At 47.0% G+C, this 15,579-nt stretch overlaps 1 long non-coding RNA gene across 1 annotated transcript; it reads right to left on the bottom strand.

Annotated features, from left to right (window-relative positions):
* Positions 1-279: 279 nt before the first annotated feature.
* LOC128313192 (uncharacterized) lies at positions 280-12,227 on the bottom strand. Its single transcript, XR_008293510.1, has 2 exons — positions 12,081-12,227; positions 280-1,033 (listed from the first exon to the last, which is right to left on the bottom strand). It is a non-coding gene; the product is annotated as an uncharacterized LOC128313192 (long non-coding RNA).
* Between the last annotated feature and the right edge of the window lie 3,352 nt (positions 12,228-15,579).

Genomic DNA, 15,579 nt, shown 5'->3' with positions numbered 1-15,579 from the left:
ATCACCTTTCCAGGGTTTTGTCTCTTCTTGGGTAAGTTGCGTATCTTTATAGAACTGACTCGGTAGTGTCCTTTTTCTTTTGTTTCCGTGTAAATTTTCCGCATCGGACTATGGAAGGCTGGGTGGTGCCTTGTGTGCTGTTTTTCCAATACCTCCCACTCTTCTGGACACGTAGTGTTCAACCACAGGTTACTGAATTGAATGCAAGGGGAATGAATTATTAAATAGGTAAAAAAGAGGGGGGGCACTGTATCAGCCTTTATCAGCCTTTAAACAGTGTTCTCTTTTGATGACATTTATTTTACATCCTGCACATCACCTCTTTCACCTTTTGAGATCCTGGTGTGGCCCTCCACCAGAACGTCCTGGTGGGCAGAAACGATGTCCACATTTCTCCTCCAGGATGAAACCTCCTCCACCGAGAGGGTTTCCAGAGTGCTTGTGTGTGTTGTGTGAAGAAAGCGAACCTGCCCTCCGGCCCCCAGTAGACCACTGCAACAATGGACATTCTTTTAAACACCCACTTCTCCAGGTTCTGATTTGCAGCTCCGAGAATTACCGCTCTGGTTAATCTCTGGACCCTTTTACAGCTCCAAATTCTGTGAGTCGGTTCATTGCCAACATTTGGTCAGGAGATGAGTAGGAGACAAGAGGGATTTAAAAAAATATATTGGGCAGCTTTGTTCTTAAGCTGGTATTGGTGCCATTGTGTATCTGGAGAGGTTTTGTGGTCAGATTTTGATTATTTGCTAGTTTTGGCAACTGTTGAGATGTGAGGTCTCATATTGTTTCTATCATTTTTTTACAGTTTCTTCCTTAACTCTTGGCTGCCCGTGTTTTAGAGACGCGTCAAGATCAGACGCTAATATAAAACAGAAATGGCAACCCTGCCTTCTGTTGGCCTTCGGGCTCACCTGGCAGGACCCGATTTCCTGATTTCGGGTTGTTGTGCAGCATTCAACCTCCATGATGGGTTGGTGGACAGCAGTGGGCTGGTGTGATCCCATAAACCCCAAAGAGGACTTCACTGCATCTAAAGAAGATAGAGAATTAAAATGGCGGCAGGTAGGACAGAAGAACACATATTGGTTGTATGTAAATGTACTCTCATTCAACACGGTTGATGCTTCTCCTTGAAACACTTCGCCCTTCGCATTCTTCTCCAAATTATTACAAATTTCCCAAGTGGCTTTGTTTTGTTTTGTTTTACCATTTAGTAAGTATCCTGTTGTCTATTGATAGTGTCCCCTCAGGCCAAAGACGGCCCCCTCACCCCCGCATCCTGACCTACCCAGAGTTTAGTTCGTACATTTGTAAACATCTTTAGGAACTTTTGAGGAAGCCCTCACTTCCGTACTCTCCTCTGCTCCCAAATATTTCACACCCGGTTGTCGGAACTGGATGAAGTTCCACCCACTGTGGAACTGGATGAAGGCTTCTCTGTGTTTGCCCTCGGAAGAGGGACTGCTGACGTGACAGTCTTTAGCAACAGGCTGTGTTACCCTTCAGCTCTTAACTGCAGGCTCATACTGACATTTTTATAGCTGCTTATTACACTATTGGTTTTTCAGTTTATAGCTGAAAATCATATTGATAAGAATATGACATCCAGGCATTGGAAAATCAATCCCAGGTCCTGGAGTCTTTGCATGACAATGCTAGAAGTCACATGGCCAGAGTGCTGTGTTAGGCACATTACAAAAACTATACGGGGCCCTGAGTTGGATTGATTCATATTTTGTAGTGCAAAAAACCTGTGACGACACAGCCAGGAGTTTGGGGAGCAGCGCCCCGTGACTGCGGTAGCCGTTTGCCTCAGAGACGTTTGGAGCTAAGTGTGGCAGGCACTTTGTCATCCGGTACGCCAGCAAACATTCTCTGCCCCCCGCCCCTTCCCTGTCCCCCTTCCCATCAGCCCCGGTGCAAGTCAAGTCGACGCTGTTTGCTATGACAGAGAAAAAGCAACATCCTGGAGGCTTAACGTGCGCGTTTCTTGCTCAGGTAAAATCTAGCTGGAGGTGGAAATCGGAGAGAGGTTGTGTTCCGTGTAGTCATTCATTCAGGGCCTGAAGTTTATTCCACCTGAGATCCCCTCCTCTCGGGCTTTAGGACGCCCTCCATGGGGCGCCTTCCTTTTTCACGGGAAGCTTCGAGGGGCCAGGTCTCGAAGTAGCTCACGTTCACCGCCCATAATTCAATGACGTGGCCCAAAGAGGCCGGGAGATGTAGCTGTATGTACGTCCAGAAGGAAAAGGACCAGTGATGCCCTAAGACCCAGCACACAGGGCTCCTCCCCTGAGCCCCAAGCTTCAGGGCCCCGCATATCACAGACAGACGCCCTTAGTAAAGAACACGAGTGGGGTGGGTGCTTAGCCCTGGCAGAGCAGGATTTGCAACCCTAACATCTGCTTTGGTGACTAACCCATTCAAGGCCCCGGGGAAATGCTTCTCCACCTCTCCGGCCTTTTTCCCCTCCAAACAGAAGGCAGCTGGGCTTGGAGGCCACCAAGTGTTGTGGGTCGTCCCCCTGCCGAGGTCAGCGGTGGAAGGGAGCTGCTTTGGGGGTTGCGGTGAACTCCACAGCGGAAGGTATCGGGTAAGAAAGAGGCTAATTAGCGTATCAACACCTTCTCAGACAGGGAGCCAGCAGTGGAGTTTTACATAACAAAGTATTATTCTGGGTAAGGATCCGGACCCAGGACTGGATGCTGTGGCTGATGCTTAACCAGCCAGCAACATGCCAGATGTCCTGGTCCGGATGTCAGCCCAGGATCGAGCCGGCCCAATCAGAGCGGCTCAATGGGTTTCTTCTGGGAATTCAGAACGAAGTCACTTTAGTTGCTTCTGCTGGATTCGGACAAGGAACGCATCGACCAAGGAGCTCCTAGCAACCATCCTAAGCCAGCACAAGAGCTACTGACAAATACTCCTTGACCCAAGGGTAGACAGGTTCCTCTGAGCCCTCTTTTCGGCTAGGTCCCCCATCTGGTCTTTGGTCCGCCCAGCTCAGTTTTGGCATGAATCCTGCCAAGTCATCATCCCTCCCACCCTCCGTGCTATGGGATCACCGTTGGTGTCTGACCAAGTGCCTCGTCCCCTTTGGTTTGCCCTTAGAAGGATCCTATTCGTCCAGTTTATTGAGAACCTCACACTTGCTGCCTCCTCTTGGTAATTTTTTTTTTAATGTTGATTTGTTTACTCTTGAGAGAGAAAGAGAGAGAGAGCATGCGGGGGTGAGGGGGGTGGGGGGGGGCAGAGAGAGGGGAGACTGAGAATCCCAAGCAGGGGCAGTTCAGCATGGGGCTGGAACTCACAAACCGCGAGAGCATGACCTGAACCAAAGTCAGATGTTTAACAGACTGAGCCACCCAGGCGCCCCTTGTCTTGGTAATTTTCAATCCGCAGCCCGCCCCACCCCCTGCCCCCCGCCCCCCTGCTGCTCGGCTACAAATTCCCCGCTTCTCAATTTCTCTTCTCTACTGCAATACCCGGATTACAAATCTTCCTTACTGTTTGGACGAGGGTCAGAATAATTTCTTTTTTCTTTTTTTTTTTTTTGTCTCTAACACCGCCTTGAAGGTTAAATTGACACCATGGAAGGGAGAACAGAAAAACAAAAACAAACAAACAAACAAAAGACCCCACTGATTTTGGACTTAAGGTAGAACACTGATAGATCAAATAGCTCATGTGAAACCAGCCTCAGATATTGACTCTTCAGTTATAAAGCCAGTAAAGACCCTTTATTGACTGAGCAAATTCGAATTATGTCTTAGGCTACTGGCCATCAAAATATTCTTGACAATGGGAATGATTCATTAGGGATACACGTGAGGATCCATACGCATAGAGAGCCCCTGCAGAATGCAAAAAGGGTTTCAAAAAAAGAGAAGAGGGATCCCGAGAAGGACTGTCACTAAGGAGACTGTTCTGCTCACATCACAACGGTAAACCTGGTGGCTACCTGTCCTGTGCAACCTCAGCGTGAAGGAACCGCGGATGGGGGGGGGGGGGACGGTAATTACTAACTGACGTCTACCGAGAGCTGATTCTGCGTCAGGCACGGTTCAAAACTTGTTCCATATCTTATTTTACTCACCTTCTCGGTAATCCTACGTGGTACGTACTATTATTCCCATTTGAGAGAGAAGACGTCTGAGACACAGAGGGGTTAGGCAACTTGCCCAGAGTCACACAGCTAGTCGCAATGGAGTTGGGCTTTGAAATCTCAGATGCCAGAAAGCTTGTTTGTAATGATTCTATCCTATTCTTCTATTCTATTCTATTCTATTCTATTCTATTCTATTCTATTCTACAAGAGGTGAGTCCTGAGAAGGGTCTTAAAAATAGGACATGGAATGTAGAAGAAAACATGGAGGACATTTCTTCTGAAAGTCAGACATCTTGGAAGGCAAATTAAGGTAATTTCCAGGAAATGTTCCTATATGACACCATCCCTCAAGGGATGGTCTCCCAGCTCCTTCTGGTTGTAGCTTCCCTCTGTCATGCAGGTGGGCAGGATTCATTACATCCATGGATATGTCTCTCCGTCTCGTCAGAGCTGAGATGTTCCAGAGGACGGAGTCTCTCCCCTGCACTTTCCCGACAGCACAGAGCCCAGGGGACGTCAGCGTCAGCGTTCCCTCACTATTTAACACACTGGGAATGGGCTGTGATGAGTATCTGATCACCTCCACAGGAAAGGGGCTGGCAGACAAGATGGGCTGGGGGCAGCAGGCAGGGGCCCCGAAAGCTCGGCACTGTCCCCTGCAGATGTGCCCTCTGGAAGGACGAGAACCAGAGGTGGAGCAAGGTGGGTTCAGAGAACTATGGGCTGACAGAAACAATGGTCTCACCGGTAAAAGCTTGGAAAGCAAAAGTCATTCTTGACTTTCCCCAAGTGCGTAACCCTATTCATGATGCTGTGTTGACTTTGTTGACTCTTCTAGGACAGGCGGGAGGGAAATAAATGCAAGGCAGTGAAGGGCACAGGCATGAAACTTCTGGCTGGGCAGGTCTGGGTTCAGGCTCTCTCACTCATCGTGCAGTGTTGGTAATTTGCTTCACTCTCTGTCTGGGCTTCCTCTTCCATTAAATAAAGTCAATAACAGCAATTGTCCAGGGTGATTAAGATTACATGAAAATGCAAATATCAAGTACTTCCCATAATGCTTAGTTCACGTAGTCACCAAAGGAAACTTGGTCCCCTGTGGCTTGACCTCAGGTTTTCTGTTGGAGACAGAACTCTAAGTTTTAAATGGGAGCTATCCAGTCTCAACTAGCTTTAAAAAATATAATTCATGCAGCTGAAAAGTCTAGGGTGATGTGGCTTCATCAGGTACAGCTGGATCCAGGGGCTTAAGTATTATCATCAGAAAACCCTCTTTCTCTAGCTCTCAGGTCTATTTTTCTTTGTATGAGCTTTATCCTTCATTCTGGTTTTAACTATGGAAGGAAATATACGTAGCAATTAATGTCCCTATTAGAAAAGAAAAATGGTCTCAAATCAATGACCTCAGTTTCTACCATAAGAAACCAAGAAAAACCAAATTCAATCTAGTTCTTTGGCAAGATCAACACAATGGATAAATATTTAGCCTAACGAACCAGGAAAAAAGAGCTAAGACACCGGGCTCAGAGCAGTGACATCACTACCGATTCTATAGATGTTGAAACGATAACAGGAAATACTATCAAGACCTTGACTCCAATATATTTGACAACTTAGCTGAAATAGACTAATTTCTTGAAAGATACAGACTATCAATGCTCAGTCAATGCGAAATGAATAAGCCGAAAGTCCTGTACCTATTTAAAACTTCGACTGTTTAGTGAAAATTCTTCCCCCGAAGAAAACAGCAAGCTAAATCGTTTCATTGTTAAATTCTGCATAACATTTCATGAAAAATAATACTAGCTCTGTACAAACTCTTCTAGAAAGTTGAAGGGGGTAGGACACTTGCATCTAGCATTTATAAGTAACTCTCAAAACTCCAGAATAGAAAAGTAAACAACTTAATAAAGAATGGGTAAAAAATTTAGCAGACACTTTATTATATATATGTGTACACATGCACACACACACACACACACACACACACACACACGGATGGCAAATACACTGGGTGTGATATTACACCCACTAGAATGGCTACAACTTAAAAAAATTAATGACTCCAAGTGTTGGTAAGAATGTTGAACAATTGAAACTTTCATATGAGATTACTGGCTAAGTAAAATGGTACAACTACTTTGGAAAATCGTTTGTAGTTCCTTGCATAGTAAAACATACACCCATCATACGATTCAGCCCCCTTCTAGATATTGGATCTATCTGTCCATACAAATGCTTTCTCATAAATTTGTAGAGTAGCTTTATTTATGACAGGTAAAAAACAAACAAACAAACAAAAAAGCCTGGAAACAACTCAAATGTTTAGCAACAGGTGAATTGATGAATCTATTGGTTGTGAATCCATACAGTGGAACAGAGCTCAGTCATTAAAACCCAGCAAGAGTGAAAGACAGATATCGTATGATTTCACTCATACGTGGAATTTGAGAAACACAACAGATGAACATAGGGGAAGGGAAGGAAAAATAAGATAAAAACAGAAAGGCAGGCAAACCATCAGAGACTCTTAAATGCAGAGAACCAACTGAAGGTTGCTGGAGGAGAGGTGGATAGGGGGATGGGTTAATTGGGTGATAGGCATTAAGGGTGATAGGCTTTTGGGGATGAGCACTGGGTGTTACATGTAAGTGACGAATCACTGGGTTCTACTCCTGAAGCCAAGACTATACTGTGTGTTAACTAACATGAATTAAAAAAAACAAAACAAACAAACAAAAAAAAAAACCAGCAACACTAAAGCTATTGATATATATGAAAACATGGAAGAATCTCAAAATATTTATGCTGAGTGATAGAAACCAGACCAAAAGAGTACATATTATATATTCATTTATAGAAAACTCTAAGAAATGCAAACTTATCTACAGTGGCAGAATGCAGAAATGTGGCTGCTTGAGATCCACAGGCGTGGAGAGGGCTAGGCAGTTGTTTACAAGGGGCACAGAAGAGGGGTGCCTGGGTAGTTCAGTCGGTTAAGCATCCAACTCTTGATTTTGGTTCAGGTCATGATCTCACGGTTCGTGGGTTCAAACCCCGCATCGGGCTCTGAGCTGACAGAGCAGAGCCTGCTTGGGATTCTCTCTCTCCCTTTCTCTCTCTCTGCCCTCCTCCACTCATTCTCTCTCTCTCTCTCTCTCTCTCTCTGTGTGTCTCAAAATAAATAAATAAACTTTTAAAAAGTATTAAAAAAAACAAGGATTCAGAAGAAATTTTGATGATTATATGAATTCATGGTTTCATGAGTGCAAACTATCACCACTTACGCAGTGTGTACTTGGAACACAAGTAGTTAATTGTACATCACTTATACCTTAATACAGCTGAGGATTCAAAGATCATTCTGGTAGTAGCTTAGAACGTGGGTGGGCGAGACTCGAAAGTACCTACAAAGAAATAATTTAGGAGAAGAGTCCAGGATGGAAGAGATAACGAAAACTTAACACCCACGTGGAAAAAAGTAGACAGATTTGAGAGACTCTTAGAAGGTAGAATCAACAGAAGAAATTAAAAACGGCCCCGAGTGTTTTGGCCCGTGTAAGTGGATGGTGTGCCATCTGGGGAGAGGTGACAGAGAAGCAAGGTGGAGGAGTGATGAGGTAATGAGTTCACAGTTGAATGGGTTGTGGCAAGGAGCCACAAACAAGAGATGTGACACCAGACTACGATATAATTTGAGGTCAGGGCCCGCATCTCTGGGTGATGCCCACGTGAAATAATATGTCTTTAAAAACCCCCAATAAATGAGTAAGAAGCCATAACATGAAGTTCTGCTGCTTCCTGCTTCCTTCTGTATTTTAATCCAAAGGTTAGTTTCTCTGGTTTTCTCTGTGGCTGCTCTATCCTGAGTGCCACAGACAGAGACAGAGACCCCACACCCTACCCCCAAAGATGACCAATTCAGAGGATAGACCTGCCAGAAATACAATCTCTTCTGTGTACTGGAAGTAAGAATATTGATGGTGCTTAGTGAAGGAAAGCGCAGAGAGCTAGAGAGGAATACCGCCTGGGATGCTTTTTCCAGCAGGGTCACCCCGCGGGGGAGGTGCCAGAATGAGGATCTGCCGTTAGCGAATCTAAGAGAAGCGGAGGATTTTAAGATTGGGAGGTGTATCATCCAGTCTGACTCCCGCTTGATGCCTGGAGTCCTTTGTCACACATTTCACCTGGGGGACTTGCTTTGGAAGACGCGGCTTGCCCACTTAGGAAGACGCGGCTTGCCCGCTGGGAGCAGGTGCACAGACCCCATTCTGTGAGCCTGTGCGCCCCTAAATGCTTTTGCCTTTGGAGTCCCCATAGCTCTCAGCCTCGCTAGGAGTAGAGACCATCAGCTCACCTTGCCTTCCACCGAGTTATGAGATATTAATTTCAAAGGGCATTCTCTAAGAATGAATGCCCTTCCTTCTACCCAACGGTATAGAGAGTCTTCGGCCTTTAAAGTTAAGATCCCGGCGCATATCAGCCCTAGAAAGCAGACATGTACTAAGGTACATAACACGTGATCCACCATAGCTGAGCAGATCCGGGGGGAAAAAAAACACGTATTTCAAGGAGAAACAAATCATCAGCCGGTCGAAGCTCCGTGGCTTGTATGTTACAATAGCTGAGCCCGTGTCTAGGGAAGGGCAGCTCGGCAAAGACTGGAAACCAACCAACCCAGAATGTCCCTCCTTTATAGATACTTCTATCTTTATGCGACGTCTTTCTCGCTCACTGTCTTCAGCTGGTCAAGGGTACATTTCCTGAGGCAGCCATTAGAAAGACTCTTTTCCTGATTCCCACATCTGGATTGGGCACACTTAAGTGAAATACCATCCCTGACTGATGCAACCACGGCAAAGAGTGGGGTCTTGTAGGGAACGGCAGCTCCCACTGAGGGATGTGAGTAGGTATAGTGTCACTACCGTGTATAACCATGAATGCCCACTGTGGATGAGCAAAGGCTCTGTGAACAAGGCACCTGCACAGGTGATTCGGAAGTGGACCATGGAAGGATCAACGGGGAACCCGGGGCTTAAGCGGAATAACCATGGGGGAAAACCTCCAGACGTTGTCAACAAGAAAATGGCAGAAGGAAAGCAAGGATGTGATGGGGAAGGACTAGGGCAGAAAATGCGTTGAAAGGAAAGAACGTGAATTGCTTCTGAGGAATGAAGCCCCTGTGGGCTAAATGGGGTGGAAACGACTTTTGGTGGGGAAGCGGAAGGCATACCCAAGGAAAGCTAAGATCTGAGGGTTTAAATATATGGGCACATGGCTGTGTGTATAAGGAGGGCTCACTATCAGGAGAGAAAACTGGAAAGGTAAGACTGCGGAAAGCTTTCCATGCTGGGATAAGTGGTTTGGATTTTATCCTCTAACTGAGGGAGTCACGGAGGGGTTTTGGACAGACTTGTAGTGAGTGGAGGAAACCTTGCTTTCTCTTGTCTGTCAAAGAGTGGTCTGTTGGATTCCGGTCTGAAGATCCCGGAAAAAGCCCCAAAGGAGGAATCTAAGCTCTGGGCTTGAATTTCTCTCCGCCACTGTGGGCAACAGTGGGAAAAGACAGAGGGAAAAGGATAGTATTTAACCGAGGCCAGGATGCCCCTTGTTTGAGAAAGTTAGCTGGTTTTAGTCGTCGATGCTCCGGAAAGTGAAAGTTTCAAAGGTTGATCCATTCATTCACCTCCGATGTGCGTGGTCTGGGAGTACAAAAGTAACTAGGACAAGTTTCCTGCAATCTAGGAGCTTGGCATCTAGTAGAAGGAGATGGATAGATAAGCCTAGAAGTGCCCTAAAATGCTATAGGGTCTGTGAAGGGTCCGTATAAGGCGGCCTCAGGTACCAGCAACAAAGTGGTCAGTTTCACCTGGTGCTCAGGGGTGCCTCAGAGCGAGGGTGCCTGCCTGGGCTTCCTTCCCTCCTTCATGCAATCTAGAAATATTTATTGGTCACTTATCTTGTACCTGGCACTGGGTACCGGAATGAAAGCAGCAGATTAGCTAGGCAGAGTCCCCGTCCTCAGGGACCTTACATCCCAGGAGGAAAAACAGAAACCTCGGCGCAAACAAATACATAAATAAGAGACGTTCAGATGGGGACGAGTGCCATGGACAGAGACACACAAGGTGATGAATTAGAGAGCAAGATATAGAGGGGTCCTGGGTGGCTCCGACAGTGAAGCATCCAACTCTTGATTTCGGCTCAGGTCATGATCTCAGGGTCGCGAGAGATCTCCACGCTCAGCATGGAGCCCGGTTTAAGATTCTCTCTCTCCCTCTCTCAAAAAATAAAATAAAATAAAATAAAATAAAATAAAATAAAATAAAATAAAAAAAGAGAGCAAGATTTAGAGAAATAGGAAAGTCTTTTAGAGAAGCCACATTCACCTAAGCAAAAAGAAATACACAAGTGGGACGGTTTTTAATAGCATGTTCCATTTAAGCTAGCACATCCCAAATATTATCATTTCAACACGTAACCCATATAGAAAATAGCAATGAGACTTTGGAGCTTGTGTTTTTCATACTGTCTTTAAGATCTGGGGTGCATTTTACCCTTCGAGCTCATCCCAGTGTGCCCCGCACGTCGCAAGTGCTCCGTAACCACGGCTGGTTAGCAGCCACTGTACCCAATAACACGGCTCTAGATCAAGGCACCTTCTGCTCCCGCATGGGTGCATTGGTTCCATCCTCAAACCCCCAGAAAAGGGATGTTTTAAACTTAAACGGAACCTGCAAATGCTGAAATGGCCAGCATGGTGTTAATTTCTGTAAGAAGCGTAGCAGTGCTGAGCGGGGATTGTTGGGAAGGGCTGATCATGGAGCTGATTGATAAGCCATCCCTCAACAGGTGCTCACTGGCAATGGCCCTGAGGCCCTGCTGGGACCCGGGACCCAGCCTTTGGAACAGGCCCTGGGAGCCAGCTGCAGTGATGGGCTGGCTGCTGCTGGTTTCTCTGGGAAGACCCCTCCCGGGCTGAGACAAGAAACAAGAGGGGCTCATTTTTGTCCTGCAGTGGTTCTCACCCTGGCAAACGGGAACATGAAAACGAACGCTTTGAAATGCTAATTGTTTAATCTCTGCCAACTGCCCGCTGCTTCCAGGGGGGGCCTGTGCTCATTTGTAAAATGAAACTATTTTGGAAAATGATCCAGGTTGTGACAGCGTGGCTAAGGGGGCTCTCGCGGAACCCCATCAGCCCTCCAGTAGGGTCTAACGTCCTCACCGCGCTGAGGGTCCGTGGTTCCTCTGGATCCTTCTAAGGCACCATCAGGAAGCCTCTTGAACGGAGAAACTTGTGCCAGCAGAATGCCACGGGGGTTGAGAACACTGATTTTAGGGGCAGAAAGACGCGAACTCAACATATTTTCTGCACTTGCTTCCTGAGGGACCTTGGTAGATCATCAGCCTTCCCAAGGTGCAGTTTTTGTAGCTCTAGAATTTTCTCCCTGGGTTTGTCCTGAGGACCGGGTGGTACCATTCACATGGTGTCTGCAGTGTGTTAATACTCAGTGTCGAATCCACTGAATACTCAGTACGTTTTCGCCATTTTTCGCTGCGTGGTTCCCTCTGATGCACACTTATCTCTCTCCGTTTCTTTTTAATAATAATTAAAAAAAAACTGTGCTTCATTAATTTTCGAGAGACAGACAGAGCCCGAGAGGGGGAGGGGCAGAGAGAGAGGGAGACACAGAATCCGAAGCACAGAGCTGAGCTGTCAGCACAGAGCCCGACGTGGGACTCGAACCCACGAACCGTGAGATCATGACCTGAGCCGAAGTAGGATGCTCAACCAACTGAGCCACCCAGGCGCCCCACTCTCTCGCTCTCTAAGTTCAGATTATTCCCTAAGTCTAGAAAGAAGGACTTTCTCTTCCCTCTGCCATATAAGCCTGTGTTAGCTCAGGCTGCCATAACACAAGACCACAGGCTGAGTGGCTTACACAACAGAAATGCATTAGCTTACAAATCTGGAGGCTAGAAGGCCAAGATCAAGGGGCCGCAACTTAGGCTTCTTCTGAGGCCTCTCCCTGTGGCTTGCCAATGCCTTCTCACTGTGTCCTCGTGTGGCCTTTCCCTGTGCATGTCTCCGGTGTCCCTACTTCCTCTTACAAAGACACCAGTCTCATTGAATTAGAACTCCACCTTTATGACCTCATTTAACTTTAATTACCTCCTTAAAGACCCTGTCTCCAAATACAGTTACACTGGGGCCTGGGGGTTCAACATGTGGGGGGGGGGGAGCGGTGCTGACGGAGAACTCAGGCACCCTATTGTGCCTTTTGATTGCCTTGGGAATAGACGTCTGAGAAATGTGCCCCAAATCTAATCACTTATAATAATGTTTTCCAAACTTCAGTCATTTCTTTACCATTTTTATGATTTTACCATACTCGCCTTCCTTCTATACTGTATTTAGTATCTTTCTTTGAGTTAACTCCATATATTATTTAAAGAAATATATTTTGAAAGGCAATCTTAGATCACTACTGAGAAATGTAAACGGCCCGTTTAGAAATAAGAAATGACCACGAGGGGCACCTGGGTGGCTCAGTCAGTCAAGCGTCCTGATTTTGGCTCAGGCCATGATCTCAGGGTCATTGGATAGAGCCCCAAGTCGGGCTCCACACTGAGCTCGGAGCCTGCTTGAGGTTCTCTCTCCCTCTCTCTGCCCCTCCCCTGCTGGTGCTCACATGCTCATGCACACACACTCTCTCTCTCAAAAATGATCATGAAATAAATCAATGACTGAAAGGAATGTTATCGAATTCTTTCTAGATACTGCTTGATTTCAGCAACACACAACACTTAACCATATGCCAGATGCTATCTCAGGACTTAAAAACATGGTCTTGTATATTCTTCATGACCTATGAACGAATAGCTAACTTGATCATTCTTATTTTGAAGAGGAAGAAATATAGGCCCAGAGAGGTTAAACAAGTTGCCAAAGGTCACACAGCTAGGGATCTAGGCAGTCTGATCCTACAGACTGGGTTAATGAATAAACAGTATTTTCTGAAAGGCTAAGTACTGCAGGTTTAATGGTGAAAACGACTGTAGGTTAGTTTTCCCCATTCTCAGATGAAAAAAAAAAAACCTCAAAAGTCACAGCAAATAAACTAAAACTGCTTTCTGATTCCAAAACCAAGTCTCAGACTTTCGCTAACAGCTAGGTAGGTGCCGGGCTTCGAGAAGACATCTGAGTGGGAATCCCCACGGACAGACCACAGGGCAGAAGTTTGCTTTACCAGTTCTGATAGAAAGCATAGGCCAGGCCGCTTCATCAGGCCCTGGTTCTTCCGGGCGGGCCTCCTCCAGAACCCTTTCCCCCTCAGATGTCTCTTCCCATTGGGCGGGGTGGAGGCAGGAGATTTGGAAACTACAGTAGTTGGAGGTGGGGGTGGGGAGGCTCATTCCGGGCACTGTCCTGGCTGGCCTCACAGCCCAGTCTGCTGGTTTGCCACGTAGCAGGAACAACTGGTGACTGAAGGGTCCCTCTGAGTCGACGTCCGTCCGCCTAGGAAGACCTATTGAGCTCATTACCAGAATCCTCTCGGGAGCTCCTGGCAGAACTTGGCTCCTAGAACTAATTCCGCCCTAGGTGGCGAATAGTGTTGATTTGCAAATCCATAGGGACAGATATAGCATTGAATTATTGTATATATAGCCTTGAATTATATATTATATTATATTATATTATATGTTATGTTATGTTATGTTGTTATGTTATGTTATGAATGATATATTATGTAACTTATCCTTCCCAGAGTGTTGAATATTATATACATATGTATATACGCATACACACACATACACAAACAATTCCTTCATTTTGGCATTGTGAAACTTGCCGACCTTCGTCTGTACCAGAGTGCTTGAGCTGCTACGGCATAGTATAATGCTAATAAATAAGCTCTATTTCTGGCCTTCTGGACTCTTCTGGAGCGCCCACTCCATTCCTGGAGAAACAGGAAGACAGGGACTCCGCTTCCTTCCTCCTCTCAGGCCCGCTGAGAACCCAAGCCCGGCCCCTGTGGGAAAGGCAGAACAGTCTAGAAGGTGACGGAGTAAAAGGCAGGCCCAGCCACGCCGCAGCCCAGCCCCACACTTGCCCCAGAGTCCGCGGTTGAGAAGAGGCAGCAAGGAGGGGACTCGGAGATGCCCCCCTGCCCAGCCCGGGTCGCGCTGTCAGGCGGCCAGGCTAGCCGAGAGATCTCGGGTGTTTGACCCCCGCGCAGAGATGACTCTTTCAAACCCCGTGTTCCACTTTGCCACTTTGTCCCCGCAGGCTGCCTTGGAGGTCTGCCTGGCATTCAGACGGCCGTTTGTACCGTCCAGGCCCAGCCAGCCGCCTGTTGCTGTCAGCGGGGGACAGGGCCTGGCAGTTTCAGGCCTTAAAAGTGGTTTTGTGCAAATCCGCTCCTCCCAGCCCCTTCCCCCTTTCCTTTTGAGCCCCCGTGGCCCACAGGATTTCCAGGGACCGGAGAAAAGAAGCTCGTTTGATTTAAGCACACAGAGGGGTTGGGAGCTGGGGGGTGGGGGTGGGGGGTGTGTGTTTATATTTTCTCTGCATCCATTAGGACGGGTGGCTGAAGGGTAGGGGGAAAGGGGGAGCGGAGGAGGGAGAAACTTCATTTATATGTTAATAGTTGCCCGCACCCGGGCTAAACTGACAGAACTATTTCATGGGAAACTGACAAATTTTGTCAGCCAGGCTGTGCCTCCACATCTCAATGGGGCAATAATCTTGATTAGCAAAACAATTGGGGGCCTCCGGGTTCCTGCTCAGGTTACACTCGGCCAATGTGAGGCAGGCTGGGGCCTTCAAGCTTGAACACATTTTCAAAAGCCACCGAGTTTAGGCAAATGAAGGGAACCGTGGGGGTGGGGCGGGGCGGGGGGGGGGGGGGGGCGGAGGGCGGCGATGGACAAAAGGGGTTAATTTGATTGACCGAATCTTCATAGTCTTATAACAATCATTTACTTAGCAAGTAATTCCGCGAGAAACCAGCGGCGCCGACAGGAAATTGGAGTGCAGTATCTGTTTGCCCCAGATGTGTGGGAATTTGAGCTGCCTCCTCCTTCCACTTGCCAACCCTGAAAAAAAGAAAACAAAAAAAACACAAAAAAACACAAAAAATTTGCAACCCCCTTGGGGCCCTAATTACCACGTGCGGAATAAGGAGCTATCTAAAAATACACACACACTCGACACCCACGAACGGAGTCCCTGAAGCCACGGCTGTTACCTCATCTTGACTCTCCAGGTTGGCTTCCATTTTTATGATGAGTTCATCGCATTGTTCATTAAAGCTGGAAAGTGGCCCCCACCCCCCACCCCCACCCGATTCCCCCCCCCCCCCCCCATTCTTGGATTGCCTCTTAGCTCTCCCTCCAGTCCGGGACTTCATTTCCAACATGACCAACTGGCCTGTTACTGTTTGCAAAGATACTTGGGAAGA

The sequence above is a fragment of the Acinonyx jubatus genome, chromosome E2 (genome assembly GCF_027475565.1).
Source record: "Acinonyx jubatus isolate Ajub_Pintada_27869175 chromosome E2, VMU_Ajub_asm_v1.0, whole genome shotgun sequence".
NCBI classification, from domain to species: domain Eukaryota; kingdom Metazoa; phylum Chordata; class Mammalia; order Carnivora; family Felidae; genus Acinonyx; species Acinonyx jubatus.
The sequence above is the reverse complement of the archived record's forward strand: the minus strand, read 5'-3'. Positions and strand labels throughout refer to the sequence as shown.